Raw genomic sequence first — 16605 nt, forward strand, 5'->3', positions numbered from 1 at the left:
GCTAATTTCCCTTATAATTTCTTCCATGACACACTGGTTATTTGAGAGTGTTTATTTTCCACATATTTCCAAATTTCCCAAATTTCCTTCTGTTCATTGATTTCTAATTCTTTTTTTAAAGGGGGGATTTTTCACAAGTCTTGAAATGAATTCCCAGGCTGTGTAGTAATTGAATTCAGTAAAGTTAGGATATTACTTGTTATTAGAATTTTCAAATCATATTCCAACTTACTTTCCAGATGTTTAGTTCAAGTTTGCCATGCATAATTCTTCATGGTGAATGAAGTCTAGTTTGAAATAAACTTTATGGAGTGAAAGTGCGCAGGAATTCTCAATGGCCAGGATTATTCAGTGACATTTTCTGTGATATTCTACACTAACCATCTGGGTTTTGTATATTTGAAGTTTCCTTGACAAAATCATCATGAGCCAGCTGCTTTTACTTTTATTTTTAATTATTTTTAATTTTAGGCTTCCATATGAATAGCCCCTAGTGAGTGGTATGAGAAACTGTTAAAAATAGTTATTGTGTATTGCAATAGGTATGTGGTCATATAGCCGAGATTTCTTTTCCAGAGATGGTCCCATGGATTTATAATGCTTACTGAGCATTTTTAATGTTCAAATACCATTTGGAAAATAAAATTGGGCAATTCCCCTTCCCCAAAGTAAAGTACGCCCAAGGAGAAAAAAGGAGATTCTCTGGTACAGAAGTCAAATTTAAATTGCCTTTGTGGATTCAGTGGTAATCAAAGACAGGCTGCTGGAAAATGAACTGACCACAGCGTGTGTTTATGAAATGTTTCCCCCTTCCTTCTGAATAAACTACATGAACATAATTAATGTTCTTAACTACAGATCCCATTTAAGTTGGAGCTGGTGATGAGTTTGCTGGAAGATAATTATTATTCAAATCACAAAATGATAAAACTTATGGGATCTCAGAAATCACCTGGTCAAATCCCTTCACCATCCAAAGTTTGTTTGGGTCACCATTGAATCTACAGCATGAAGAAGAGTTCCTGGCTCACTAATAGCTGGATGAAGGAATCTTCCTGAAATGCTCCTGCTCAAGACTCTCCCTTTTCTCTTTCATGCCGGGTCCAGACTCCTTTATCTGCCTGTGAAGTCCCTCTGTGATATGTCTCAGCCAAATCTGTAACTAGATTTCCTGTTACTGTTCATCACATACCAACTACTTCCCTATATACCTCCACATACTCTCGACAATCCTTTACATATCTTGAGGTCCACTTCATCCATCCAAATTCTATACATCTATGAATCCCTTCTCTGATAAATCTAACCCATATTAGTTTGCATTTTTTTTTTCCTCCTAAGATTCTGGTCATGCTTACATTAGCATCACAGTTTACCCTTTAAATGTTTAACATCTCTATGTCCCTATGTAGTTTTAAAAAGTACCTAACACACATTTCTTTTAGCCTTCTAACAATCCTGTGCAGTTGGACATGAATTAATTATTCATTCATTCGAGAAATGTTCATTGAACATTCACTGTGTGCCACTGCCCTGGGTAGGCATAAAGGATATAATAGCAAAAAAGAAGAACCAATGTTCAAAGTACTTACAGGACAGAAACAGAGTCTAATCGGATAATCAGGCAGTAAATGTAAGATTACAACAATAACAATTGCTAACATCTACTGGACATTTATTATGTGGCTGGCACTGTTCTGAGTCTTTTATAGACTCATTTAATTTTCTCAACCACCCTGGGAAGAAAGTACTATTGTTCCATTTTGCATGTAAGGAAAATAACAGTTGTGGTACATGAAAGTATGTGATGCCTCAGTTTCCACGTGCATTCAATGGAGTTGTTATGATAAATAAATTCTTATTGGTAGAGCCCTTAGATCAGTGTCCAATTTGTATTAAACATGACTATTAGCTATGATGATGATGGCAGTGAGAGATTAAAAGAGGGAATCCTATCAGAGACATTAAAGAGAGCTGTAATCTAAAGGACAGGTAGGTGTGAATGAGACCAAGTGGATGGTTGGGGGAGGGAGGTGCTCCAAGCATAGGTTACAGCACATGCAAAGGCTCTGTGTGGGGAGAAACCTAGAAGGCCCGTGTGGCGGAAGGTGGGATGGGGACATGGTATCAGGTGAGGGTGAAGTTAGATAGCTGCTAGGTTCTGCAAGGACCTGGCCCTATTAAGGACTTCAGTCTTTAAAAGTCACTGAAGGCTCTTTAACAGGGGGCTTATATGATCAAACATGCATTTTATAAGATTATTTTGCTGTAAGAAGAAAGGATTGGGAGTGGATTGAAGTAGATGATTAAGAAGTTTTATGGTAATACAGGGGAGAAAATATGGTAGCTTAGACAAGACGACTAAAAGTGGAGTTGGAGAGAAGTAGACGGATTTAATATAAAAAGAATCTGGTGATGGATTCGAGAGAGTAGAGGCAAGACATTAGGGAAATGCCTAGGTATATAGAACCCCTGGAAAAAGCAAAGTTTTGAGGGGGAAACCATGAGTTCAGTTACATACATATTGAATTTGAGGTACCTCTGAGACTTCCAATAAAAATTGATAGTAGCCTGAGCTCAGACGCACGATCAAGGCTGGAGTTGTTGACGTGAGGTGGTGGTAAAGTCTTAGGCATGGACAAGAATATTCAGGAGTGATACCAAGTGGGAAGAAGAGAGAAGGCTTAGTATTGAGACGTTTGGGTTTAATGCCTGGGTAGAGGAGGATATACTTGCAAGGAGGATATACTAGCCAGAAGTATAAAAAAAAAATAGTGGAGGAGTATTGTTATGGAACCTGGGACAAAACAGCATTTCAAGGAGAGAATGATCGATTGTGTCAATTGTTGGTGAAAAGTCAACAAGATGACTGAAAAATGTTGGATTTGTTGACACCAATGCTTCACTAGTGAGACACCCAGGATCTCAATCAGAGCTCCTTCAGGGGTATGATAATGTGGGACCCAAATGGCTGAACAGTGAGTGGAAGGAAGGAAAATGGAGGCAGTTAGGTGAGTAACTAGAAAGGAAATTAGGATCCAGGAAGGTTTTGTTATTGTTGTTGTTGTCGTCGTCGTTGTTGTTGTTTTAAATGTTTATTTATTTTTGACAGAGACAGAGTGCAAGTTGGGGAGAGGCAGAGAGAGAGGGAGAGACAGAATCTGAAGCAGACTCCAGGCTCTGAGCTGTCAGCACAGAGCTCAATTCAGGGCTTCTACCCAGACTCAGTGAGATCATGACCTGAGCTGAAGTCAGGTCATGACTGAGCCACCCTGAACCAACTGAGCCACCCAGGTGCCCCCTTTGGTTTTTTTTTGTTTTTTTTTTTAATTTTTTTTTCAACGTTTATTTATTTTTGGGACAGAGAGAGACAGAGCATGAATGGGGGAGGGGCAGAGAGAGAGGGAGACACAGAATTGGAAACAGGCTCCAGGCTCTGAGCCATCAGCCCAGAGCCCGACGCGGGGCTCGAACTCACGGACCGCGAGATCGTGACCTGGCTGAAGTCGGGCGCTTAACCGACTGTGCCACCCAGGCGCCCCAACCCCCTTTGTTTTTTAATGGGGGTAAAAAAAAAAAGGTTGAGAATGTTTAAAAAAACATTGTGAAGGACCCTGTTCAGAGGGAAAAATTGAAAAAGATACACAGATGAAACCAGACTGTGCAGTCTACAAGGAGGAGTTCTGAGGAAGCAGGGCAGAAGAGATACAAAGCACAGGAAAAGAATTTGGAAGGACTGCTCCTTCACTGATGTAGGAGAGAGAGAAGACAGGATGGGTACAGGTGAAGGTAGGATTATAAGATTATAGGAAGAAGATGGGGAGTGCCCATGTGATAGTTTCAACTTTTTTCTGTCAAGGAAGATGGTCATCTACTGAGAATATAGGGCAAGAAGGGGGGAACCAAAGTTTGATGAGAGAGGAAATGATTGAATTAACAGAAAACAGGAGGGCAAGATGACCCAACCTGAATGATGTTTAGGGCTCATTTGGACATTCTCTGGAACCAATAAGCAGTATACAAACTGCCCATAACCAGGGCCGTAAAGAAAACAGTTCATTTAGGTTTGGGATTTTCCAGGTAGATGAACTGAAAAAAGAAAAAAAAAAAAAGAGGAACAATGGAGTTTAGGGTTGTTTAGGTTGACAAAACAGTGAAATTATAGTTCATGGAATCTAACCTAGATCAGGTGGGAGAATAAGAGGGGCGCTTGAGTGGCTCAATCAATTGAGCATCCGACTCTTGATTTCTGTTCAGGTCATGATCTCACGGTTCATGGGTTCCAGCCCAGCCCCCACAGGCCTCTCTCTCTCTCTGTGTCTCTCTCTCTGTCTCTCTCTCTCTCTCAAATAAATAAACTTTAAAAGTGAAGGAGGGAGGGGCACCTGGGTGGCTCAGTCAGTTAAGCGTCTGACTTCGGCTCAGGTCATGATCTTGAGGTTTGTGAGTTCAAGCCCCGTGTCAGGCTCTGTGCTGACAGCTCAGAGCCTGGAGCCTGCTTCGGATTCTGTGTCTCCCTCTCTCTCTGCCCCTCCCCTGTTCACACTCTGTCTCTCAATAATAAATACACGTTAAAAAATTTTTTTTAATAAAAAAAAGTGAAGGAGGGAGAACAAGAAAGGAATTGAAAGAAAGCTGATGAGGGTCAATGAATGAAGGTGCCAATGAGGTTGAAAAAAGCTGTAGGAGTAGTTAATAGACGATTTGGAAGGAGAAGAGATTGTAAAGAAGATGTTTGAATTAGTGATTCTGAAACTGACACAGTTATGATGACAGGGTCCAAAGGGTGATGGAAGGAGTCGGTGACTCCTGTGAAGTCAAGGAAAAGGATATTGAGATCAAAGAAATGAGTGGCCAGGACCCTCGTGGACAGATCATCTTGTTGATTGTTGAAGTCACCCAGGATAATGGCAGGGCTTATGGTAGAGGGAAATAATTGGCCAAAGTCTTTGCTTGACTGAAGGGGGAGTTACATGAATACAGCAGATAAGGGGAAGAGAAAAAGAATTAAGCAGGTGAGTGGCATGGGCCTCAGAGAAGCTGGCTGTTCTTTTTCTTTTTAAGCAAAGTGTAAGAATAATAGCCAGAATATAGCAATAAGAAGCAAAACAACAACAATCTCACCTCTGTTAGAGGAAAAATTTTAAAAACTGTAAAAAAATTAAAATCATGGGATACCTGGGTGGCTCAGTCAGTTGAGTGTCTGATTCTGGATTTCAGCTCAGGTCATGATCCAGAGTCATGGGATCAAGCCCCAAGTTGGGTTCTGCCCTGAGGATAGAGCCTTCTTGGGATTCTCTCTTTCTCCCTCTGCCCCTCTCCTCTGCTCAAGTGCTCTCTCTCTCTCTCTCTCTCTCTCTCTCTCTCAAAAGAAAAGAAATCTTTAAAAAAATTAAAATCATGACTTATACAGATATAAAATGAAATGTGTTAAAGGTTTTAACCATTATTAATAAGTTAACCAGTGAGATGTCCAAAGGTGAATCCACATTTATAGGTCAGGAAAATTGAAGTGAACTTGAAAAGAAAGCAAAATTGACTTCTACCCATATTGGAGGAGGCTAGTCCACTAAATTTCCACTGGACAGAATTTATTTCATGTCTATAGACAAGAATTATTATGCATTACTATTAGTTCTCTACAGTTTACAGAGTTGTAAAATACCTCAAAAGCAACAAAAAGCTAGGGGCACCTGGATGGCTCAGGCAGTTAAGTGTCTGACTTCAGCTCAGGTCATGATCTTGCGGTTCGTGGGTCGACCCCCAAGTTGGACTCTATGCTGACAGCTCAGAGCCTGGAGTCTGCTTTAGATTCTGTTGTCTCCCTCTCTCTCTGCCCCTCCCAAATTTGTGTTGTCTCTCTCTTTCTTTCTCAGAAATAAATAAACATATTTAAAAAATTTTAAGCAATACAAGGCTAGAATCAGATAACCTGAAGAATGCATAGTTTTCCATTGGAAACACCGGTTATAGTTTTTGCTTATATCAAATTCTGTCTATAAACAGCACGATTTGGGTGGGGCAACAGGAATATCTGACTGACTGAGAGTCAGCTGGATTTTAATAAAGATAAATGGAAGAGAAAGCTTGACAATACAGGGACTTTTGCAGGTTATAGATAATGAGTTCCGGAGAGCATAGTGGAAGGGTTTGGAAGGTAGGATGAGGTTGGGAAAGAGGCAAGGATGTAAAGTAACATAATAAGTAACATAATAAGACATAAGTAAGTAATAAGACATAAGTAACATAATAAGACTTTCCACCTGTGGTTCCCAATGCAAGAGTGGGTTTGCCCTCTTCCCCTAGGGTTGTTGCATAAAACACAGGAACCCAGTTAAATTTGGATTTCCAATAAATAGAGAATAGGATTAAAAAAATAAGTACCTCCTTTTGTTTTGGTTTTTGCTTTTGTTTTGTTTTGTTTTGTTTTGTTTTGTTTTGCTATATCTGACAACCCTACCCTAAGGGGACTCTTGTCACTGTTTGGGGGAGTTTTAGATTGTCACAACCGATTGTGCGGGGAGTACTATTGGTATTTGGTATTTAGTAGGTTGAAGCCAGGGACTCTGTTAAAAAAACTTACAATGTACAGGAAAGTCCCCACAAAAAGAATTTTCCAGCCCAAATTGTCAGTAGTGCTCAGCTTGAAAAACCTGGTACTTGAATAAATGATCTCCAAATTTTTTATTATCACAAACTCTCAACATGTTATAACATGAACCCACATTATCAATACATTGTATGTGTGTAATAATGCCCTAATTTGTCGTGGACATTTTTAAATCATAAAAATGTTTTAAAATTTAAAAATTAAAGGATAAGATGAAGATGAAAGAAACATAATATTTTAAAATATAAAACTGTTTATTACCTTTTGCTTCCACGACCTTGTTTTTAAAGTAAACTCAATTTGATTTTAATTCATTTTTGAAATGGTGGTTTAATATACTATAATAATATTTTCAAAGTTTGTACCTATTATCTATTACTTGGTTTTAATGGAAATGAAACTCACAAAGATATAAAGGATCCAAATGGAAAAATATTTAGCTGGACTTACTCAAACACGGGAAAAATATTTAGCTGGATTTACTCAAACATGAAAGTAAAAAAATTTTTTTAATGTTTATTTATTTTGAGAGACGGAGAGGGTGAGTAGGGGAGGGGCAGAGAGAGACAGAGAGAGAGAGAGAATCCCAAACAGGCTCTGCACAGTCAACACAGAGCCTGATGCAGGGCTGGAACCCATGAACCTTGAAATCATGACCTGAACCAAAACCTAGAGTCAGACACCTAACCAACTGAGCCACCCAAGTACCTGAAACATGAAACTAATTTTTAAGTCCCATTCAATTTTATTCAAGTCCAACTAGTTTTTATTTTCCAGAATATCAATCAGCTGCATTTGCAAATTGATCAGAAGATGTTATATTTTTACTAAATATATTTAAAATCCACTGGATCTCTATTTTATTTGGAAGATTCTTAAACACAGTAGAAAAGTATTTCCAAAGATTTATGTGTGCAAATATGAGCATTTTTATAAGTGACATACTTCCAACAAGACACCTGGGTGGCTCAGTCCATAGAACATGTGACTCTTGATCTTGGGGTCCTGAGTTTACACCCTATGTTGGGCATAGAGCTTACTTAAAAATAATAATAATTTTTTTCTATGTTTTTTGGCAAAAAACCCACCAAAACACTTCTTAATATCACTTTTCAAAATATAGTAGCTTTCAAAAAGCAATTGTTTTCTCATTCATTACACTATGGACTTTAGCTTGAAGGAACAGTTTCAAAACATGGGGTTTTTTTTGTATTTATAAAATAGCATACTATTCACAGCCACCTTGTTGAAAAAGTTAGCAAAATTTGAATGTCTTGTTTGTTTGTTTGTTTGGTTGGTTGGCTGGTTGGTTTTTTCAGCTAGGGAGAGAGAGAGAGAGAGAGCAGGGGCAGGGGACGGGGACAGATGGAGAGAGGGAATCCCACGCAGGCTCCGTGCTCAGCACAGAGACTCACTCGGAGCTCAGTCCCACAACCCTGGGATCACAACCTGAGCCAAAATCAAGAGTCGGACGCTCAACCAACTGAGCCACCCAGGCGCCCCAGAATGTTTCTTTTTGTGAAAGATAAGTCAGGTATTTATAGGTTCTGACAACTATTTTAATACTTTGACCAGAAATGCCTAGCAAATCTCTGAGTGAAGCCAAATACCTTTGTCATCAGTCCCCATTCCATCATAGACCACTGTATTATAAAGATTCCGCTATTTAAGTCTTGTTTCTACAAAAATGAACACACTGATGTCATCTCATAAGCACAAAAAATGTAAGATGGGCGAGCACCACTATCAGTCCATCTGCACTGTGGAACTCCTATCTCTCCCTCAAGATTCCAAAATGACTCACAACCAGCTGGCATCCAGACCAAATAAGGATACCAGTGTCCATCTGTATATTGAATAGTAGCAAACCTGAATTTCTTAAATTTTTTTTTTAGATTTAAAATGTGAATAGAAATCTAACATTTTCTTTTAACATTCTGATGGACCATCATGTACACCCTGGATGTGCCCATCCTACTCCACTCTGGGGACAATTACTTTAGAGGATGGGGTAGCTTGGGACCATTTCCACATTATTGCTGAGGAACATGAGGCCTAGACAGGCTGCAGTAAACTGAAGTCAAGAGAAGCCTGGGTTAGAGTTTACTAAAATGGCTCCATCATTCATTAGCTATGCAGTCCTGTGCATAACACATAATCGCAGCCCCTCTGTTTTCACATTTATAAAATAGAATAATATTGTAAAGTGGAGATAATACCTCATGGGGGTTGATGTGAGGATTAAATAAAATAATTTTGTTAATATAACCATAATACCTTTCTTAAACCCTCACAAATTAATCACATTCCCCAAACCCTTGCCCTTAGCCTTGACCTCTATCCTCCATTTATGAGGATCATGGAAGCCGTCAGTTGAGAACTCCTTTAATTTTAAGGCTCCTTATCACAAAACTCCTCTTATCCAAGCACAGTGCTTTCACTGTGCTCTGCAACCATCTCATATTATCTCCTCATGGACCATGTTCCATCAATTATCCGCTTTTTCCTATGTATTAATCTATTCCAATGCTACTGGCCTTTTCCCCTAAGTTGAAAACCATGTCCAAGTGTCTCCCAACACTGAAAAAATGGGAAAAAAAATTTTTAACTTAGGTAATAAGCTAAAATCCACATTTATGCTCTTCCTTTATTTCTGAAAGGACACTATAAATAATAGCTTATTTAGTATTTATAGATCTACTTCACTATTTTAAACTGCATAACAATGTTCCATAGTCAACAAATATTTCTTGAGTGTCTACACTGTTCTATGCACTAAAGATATAGCAGTTAACAAGCTGGAGTGGGAAACAGAAAGTCAGTGAGGTAAACAAGTAAAATATATAATATTTTAGATGGTGATAAGTACTTTGAGTTTAAATTTTTTTTGTTGTTTATTTTTGAGACAGAGAGAGAGAGAGAAACAGAGCGCAAGTGGGGGAATGGCAGAGAGAGACACACACACAGAATCTGAAGCAGGCTCCAGGCTCCAGGCTCCAAGGTGTCACCACAGAGCCTGACTTGGGGCTCAAACTCACGAACTGTGAGATCATGACCTGAGCCGAAGTTGGACACTGAACCAACTGAGCCACTCAGGCATCCCAAGTACTTCGAGTTTTAAATAGAGTGGTCTGAGAAAGCATATCTGGGAAAAGTGACATTGAATAAAGATTAAAAGAAGGTGAAAGAGAAGCCTTTATGAATATGTAGGAGAAGAACATTCAAAGAAGAGGAAATAGCATCTACAAATGTCCTGAGTCAGGAGAATGCTTGCCATTCAGTTATAGTTAACAGTATCCATATATAAGTGATGTTAAGTACTACTCACATTCAGTCAAGGTCCTATCTGAATATACTAAACCAAAAGACTAAATTGTAAAGTTAACAGCAACCAGCAATCCTTATATAAAACAAGAGGAATCAGGAGAGAGATTCTTTTTATGTACACACAGAAAAAGTTACAAGAAAATAGGCATTGCTGTAGTGGTCACAGGTCCTAGTTGACATTTATAACTGTTGTCTTCCACTATCCATTGATTATTTCCTTTGCCCTCCACTAGAACCTTTGGGTTTTTATCTGGTGGGGTGAACCAAACTTTCATTCCTGAATCTCTCTCAGGGTCCTACTTTTTTCTGACTGCTTTAATTTCCCACCAGTCTTTCCTATTAGATGTGGAAGTGCTCAGAAAATCCCCTGGATTTCAGAGAAACTCTTGGGAAACTGTCCCTATTATGTAGCAGAGACCCAGTTCCCCCTTGGTATTTAGGATCAGTCATCTCACTCAGTGAGTAATCCATTTTTGGTTGTTGGTCCCATGGCATGAAGAGCCCAAAATGGCTAGATGACATCTCAACTTCCCATTCAATAGAACTATTACTGTGTTTGTGGTAGAAGCATTTCCCTGTTGGAACTAAGGTTTCCAAACCAACAGAACTTAAAGTTGAAGAAATGGGAAGTAAAAAATCTGGAAGTAGATTATTAGGTGTAAGAATGGGAAAAGCCACTTCTATTTCCCACCTTTGGTTTGTGGATCTGTTCATTCTGGCTATAGAAGAGACAGCATTATACATTAAAGGATGTGTTAATTTTGGAAGATAATCCCAATCTTTCAAGATGTCCTCTCCGCACTGGCATTGGCATTGAAACCAAGCCATCACTAGGTTGTTCGGACATTCCATCAGACTAGCTGCTTCTGGATAATGGGGTATGTGGAAAGATCAATGAATTCCATAGACAAGAGCCCATTAGCATGCTTCTTTTTTGGTGAAATGTGTTTCCTGATTAGAAGCAATGTCATATAAAACACCATTATAGTAAATACGCATTCTGTTTAAATCCATGGATGATGGTGGTGCTGGCCGAAGTACCATATGAGCAGGGAAGATACAATCCATACCCATAATATACATCTATTTCAGTAAGGACAGATTGCTGTTACCTCTGTGATATAAGGAGTCCAGTGTAATCAATTTGCTACTAATTGGCTGACTGCTGCCCCAGGGAATGTCATACTGAGGGTCTAGCCTAAGTCTTTATTGCAAGTATGTGAGGCTTCCTAGGGGCTTAGCCAGGTCAGACTTATTAAGGGGAAGCTGATGTTGTTGAATCCATGCATAGTCTTTATCCCTGTAACATGGCCATGTTGTACTTGAGCTCCTTGAACAAACACTGCTATGTCTGGGAAAAGGATACTATGTGTCCTCTTGTCCATCTGATTGAGAGCCTCCCCTGCAATAGATGACCTTTTGTGAGCATTTTTATTGAACTCAAATATTGTTACAGCTTGCCCATTGGAAAGGTCCATTCACATACCTCTTCCCCACACCTTCTTTCTAATTATCTTCAAAGGCCTCTATTCTCTCCAAGTCTCCTAAGCATGCAGTGAAATCATTAGCAACTACCAGTTAATTAATCACTATATATCTGTTCTTCTGGCCAGTTCACCATCCAGATAGAGTGGACAACCAAATGTATTTTTTGGAAATCTACCCACTGAGAGGATTTTGCTTCACCACTATCTTTCGAGGATTTTCCAGTTGAGGGTTGTAATGCTACAGCAGTATCTCCTATTGGGTGCAGAAGTATCTGAAAACCAGGCATGACACAGGTAACTTACATTGGTTGATTTTCAAATGTTAAATCAACTTTCAGTTCCTCAAATAGTTTTTATCTTTTCTTGATCATTCTGACTGGAGGCTTGTGGGCTTTATTAATTCAAAAAAGCAAGCTTTTGTTTGCATTGTTTATTGCTATTTTTGTCTATTTTCTATTTTGTTGATTTCTGCTTTTATCTTGATTATTTCCTTCTATTTCCATTGGGCTTAATTTGCTCTTATTTTCTAATTCCTTAAGGTGAAAATGTAGATTGTTGATTTTAGATCTTCTTTTAATATATAAAAATTTAAAGCTATAAATTTCCCTGGAAGCACTGCTTTATCTGTATCCCACAAATATCAAAATGTTTTCACTAACATCCATTTAAAAATATCATCTTTAAAAAATTTTTTTTAAATTTTTTAATGTTAATTCATTTTTGAGAGAGAGAAAGAGACAGAGTATGCATGGGGGAGGGGCAGAGAGAGAGGGAGACCCAGAATCTGAAGCAGGCTCCAGGCTCTGAGCTGTCAGCACAGAGCCCCACATGGGGCTCAAACTCACCAACTGTGAGATCATGACCTGAGTCTAAGTCAGACGCTTAACCGACTAAGCCACCCAGGCGCCCCTAAAAATATCTTCTAATTTCTCTTGATTTTTTGACTTGTGGATTATTTAGAAGTATGTATACTGATTTCCAAATATTTTTAGTTTTCTTAGAATCTTGTTATTTATAACTAATCCCGGTGTCAGAGAAACTTTCTTTTAAATTGTCAATGTTTAAATATTTATCAGTACTTGTTCTTTGGCTTCACATATAGTCTATCCTGGTGAATATGCCATTTGCCCTTGAAAAGAATGTGTATAGTTGTTGGGCATTGAGTTCTATTAATGTCAATTAGGACAAAGTAGTTAATCGTGTTGTTCAGTTCTTATATGTCTTTGATGGTTTTCTACCTGGTTGGATTGTCAGGTTAAAGACTATAAAAGAAAATTCACCTCATGTCATTACTTGTAAGTGTTGACTCCCTGTCAGAATCTACCTGCTTTTGTTCACTCTCCAGTGCCTTCAGGGAGGTGTTTTTATGGTGTGTTTTGTCCAGAGTTTATGTCTCGTCCAGCACAGGGTCTTACCAGAAATACCATAAGTGGTTAATTCCAATAACATTTTATTAAGCTATCCATTTAACTTAGGACACCAGGATCAATCACCCACTGCCAAAGATTCTTACATATCAAAACTTTCTGAACACCATTTCATTTCTGCTACTCCTTATGATAATTGTGCCTACATTGGTTTTTTTTTTATTTTTACCTGTTAAATAAGCTTTTTATTTTAGAATATTTTAGATTTATAAAAAACTTGTGAAGATAGAATAAAGAGTTCCCATATACCCCCCACCCAACTTCCCCTATTATTAACATCTTATCTTAGTATGGTACCTTTGCATAATTAATGAACCCATATCATTACATTGTTATTAATTAAAGTCCATACTTCATTTAGATTACTTTAACTTTTACCCGATAATCCTTTTTGTGTTCTAGGATCTTATCAGGGATACCACTTTACATTTAGTTGACATGTCTCCTTAGGTTCCTCTTCGCTGGGACTTTTCCTTGTCTTTGATGACCTTGACAGTTTTGAAGAGTACTAATCAAGTATTTTGTCACTCAATAGGGATTTGTCTGATGTTTATCTCATGATTAGACTGGAGTTGCCTGGCTGGCTTAGTTGGTAGGACATCTGACTCTTGACCTCAAGGTCATGAGTTCAAGACCCACAGTTAGGTGTAGAGATTCTTAAAAAAGAGAGAGAAAGAGATGAGGGACAGAAGCAAAAAAGCTTGGGGCTATGTGTTTTGGGAGGAAGGCCACAGAGTGCCATTTTCATCAAATTATATCAAGGATATTGCTATGGACTGGATTGTGTCCTTCCTTAGCCCCACAAATTCATATGTTGAGCCCTAGGCCCCAATTTGACCCTATTTGGAGGTAGGGCCTTTAGGCTGTAATTAAGATTAAATGAAGTAGTAAGGGTGGGGCCTTGATCCAATAGGATTAGTGTCCTTATACAAGAGACACCAGAGATCTCCCTCACCCTCCATCACCTGAGGACGTAGTGAGAAATGGGCCATCTACAAGCTAGGAAAAGAGTTTTCAACAGAAACAGAATTAGCCATCACCTTGGTCTGGGATTTCTCAGCCTCTAGAACTATGAGAAATAAATTTCTGTTCTTGAAGCCACCCAGTCTATGGCATTTTGTTATGGCAGTCCTAGTTTTTTTAGGCAGTCCATACATATGACTTATAGCCTTGATAATGTGGCTAAGGTAGTTTTGTCAGATTTCTTCAGTGTAAAGTTACTCTTTGGGCACCAACCCAGATGTCATCATTCCAGTTTCAGTGTCATCCCCTTCCCCATCATTGCCTTATCTTTCACTAGAGAGTTCTGGCATGGCTATGAAATCAACTTATGTTGTAATTCTGAAATCTGCACAATTAAATTCTATGTTTGATTTTCAGCAATATTCGTTTGTAAGTATAAAAAAATAAGCGATTCTTTAGGACTGCCAAAGAAGCTTTCTCTGTCACTTGAACTGAATGTTTAATGACTTGACCTTTTCCATTTCTTATATGAGTTCTTTGTGGGGAGCAAATGAAGCCACTCCCAACATAGAGTTGTTACTGTCTACATTACCATCAAACAGTCATACGTGACTTCAAAGCGTTTGCTTTAGTGGGCACTCCAACACAAATGACTAAAGGTGATAAGTTGATCATTTATGATGCCACTACATCCCATTTCCCACTGACAACTTGCTCAACATTGCATTTGAATTTAAGGATATAAACAAATCAACCCCAAATCCTATAGCTGAAAGTCAGCCTCCTAGAACTATTCTTGGGACCATTTTCTGTATTAGTCAGTGTTCAACAAACTACAGCAGTTACCTTAACTAAGAAAATTCATATAAACAGTTATTGGAGATATCATAGGCATTGGAGAATTGAAAAGAAAGTGGGACTAAGAAGTAGTAACTGCAAGAAGTAGATGGGGAAATAAAGAGTCAAGGTTGGGATCGTTGGGATTAAACACTTGAAGGAGGGGCCCTCGGGAGCTGGAACCCAGACCTTAAAAACACGCTACCTGACTTATACTGGTAGCTCAGTAGCTCAGCGGTGGGCGTCTTCATGGCTCAGACCTCTGAGGGGGTTGCTGCCTAGCTGGTACTGGTCCCTCTGAGGAATGTGATAAGGCTAGTTCTGGGAGTATGGAAAGGAATCCAGGACTACTGCTGGCATGTGACTGGATAGAAACAAAAAGTGAACAGGAAGGAGCAGCAGTCCCTTCTCCCTTCTTCCTGCCTCTCATCTCCCACTATTGACTATTGGCAGGAGCTAACAGAGAGCCAGTCTGGTGAAGGAAAAGTGTGAAACGCAAAGACCCAGCCTCAGCACCACAAAACTAAGCATAAACGGCTTGAAGCTGAGGAACAGCTTCTTTATTACCAGTACAGTTAGACAATCATTGCTCAAATTATATACAAAAAGATGAAGGGGAGGCAGGAGTCTAGGACATTTCACCGATTTCTAGTGTTCGTAACTGAATGAATAGTGGAGAAAGGTAGAATAAATGTGGAGTTGAGAGTTAGAAAGGAGCTAGTTTGCAGCATGTGAAAAGATCTGCTGGGGTTGATAAATTTAGTTTGAGAAGCCTGGAGTCTAATATAGTACAATTCAAAGTGTAGTCTTTGGACTAGCTGGTCTGTAATGTAAACAAAAAAAAAATTGCAGTAAAGTATGTATAACTTAAAATCTATCACTTTAATCATTTTACAACTGTGGTAAAAAAAATATATATATATATACATATAATATATAATTTAAAATTTACCATTTTAACCATTTTTTAATGTACAATTCCATGGCATTAAGTATATTTACATTGTTTTGTAACTATTACCACCATCCATCTCCAGATTTTTTCCATCATCCCAAACTGAAACTCCGTGCCCAATAAACAGTAACTTCCCATTCCTCTCTCCCCCCAGCTCCTGGTCACCACTATTCCACTCTAGTCTCTATGAATTTGACTCTTCTAGCAACCTCATGTAAGTGGTATCATGCATTATTTGTCCTTTTGTGTCTGGCTTATTTCACTCAGCATAAATACCTTCAAGGTTCACTCCTGTTGTAGCACGTATTATAATTTAATTCCTTTTTAAACCTGGAAAACATTTCACTTTCTGCAATTTGGGGGGTTTTTTAAATGCATTTTTATTTATTTTTAAAGTAGACTCTACTCCCAATGTGGAGCTGGAACTCATGACTCTGAGATCAATAGTCACATGCTCTATGACTGAACCAGCTAGGTACTCCGCAATTGGCTTTTATCAGTCCTCAATAAGATAAAAGTTTGTTCCAGAATGTGAAGTATCTATGTCAGCAAGCACAGTTTTGTAGGAAGAATTCTTCAGTGAAGGAAACAGTATGGTGATTTACATTTTGGAGCAAGGTCCCTTTTTCATTGCTTTGAGTAGCACTGGGAGTAAGTATTTAGAGACAGCTTTTGACTGGAGATTCAGAAATCATTATTGTGTAAAAGAAAAAAAAATTCAAACTAGAACCAGAATGCATTTTTTTCATGTTGTAATTTACATCTGCCTTCGAGGGAGAAATGAGAATTTCTGATAAAATGCCTACACAAAATCCTAATAAAACTAAAGGGATTAAAACTTCCAAGAAGCCAGTTATGCACCCAGTCACCTTTCAGTTCAGAGTGTAGTGAATTTCACCAAATATTCTTTTTTTTCTTGTAACTAATCTAAAGTGATTTTTTCTTTTTTTCTTTTTCTTTCTTTCCTTCCTTCTCTCTTTCTCTCTTCCTCATTCTTTC

At 38.5% G+C, this 16605-nt stretch overlaps 1 protein-coding gene across 2 annotated transcripts in view; it reads left to right on the forward strand.

The window, feature by feature from the left end:
* Positions 1-16605, forward strand: part of EXD2 (exonuclease 3'-5' domain containing 2) — an 86656-nt gene that overhangs the window by 5859 nt on the left and 64192 nt on the right. Inside the window, exons 2-3 of one of the 2 annotated variants that reach the window (XM_045060123.1) lie at positions 11551-11718; positions 15761-15820. The exons of the other annotated variant lie outside the window; for it this stretch is intronic. The gene's annotated coding sequence lies outside the window, so the exon portion shown is untranslated. The remainder of the gene's footprint in view (positions 1-11550; positions 11719-15760; positions 15821-16605) is intronic. 2 annotated transcript variants of the gene reach the window in all.

This window comes from Felis catus, chromosome B3 (assembly GCF_018350175.1).
Source record: "Felis catus isolate Fca126 chromosome B3, F.catus_Fca126_mat1.0, whole genome shotgun sequence".
Lineage (NCBI taxonomy): Eukaryota > Metazoa > Chordata > Mammalia > Carnivora > Felidae > Felis > Felis catus.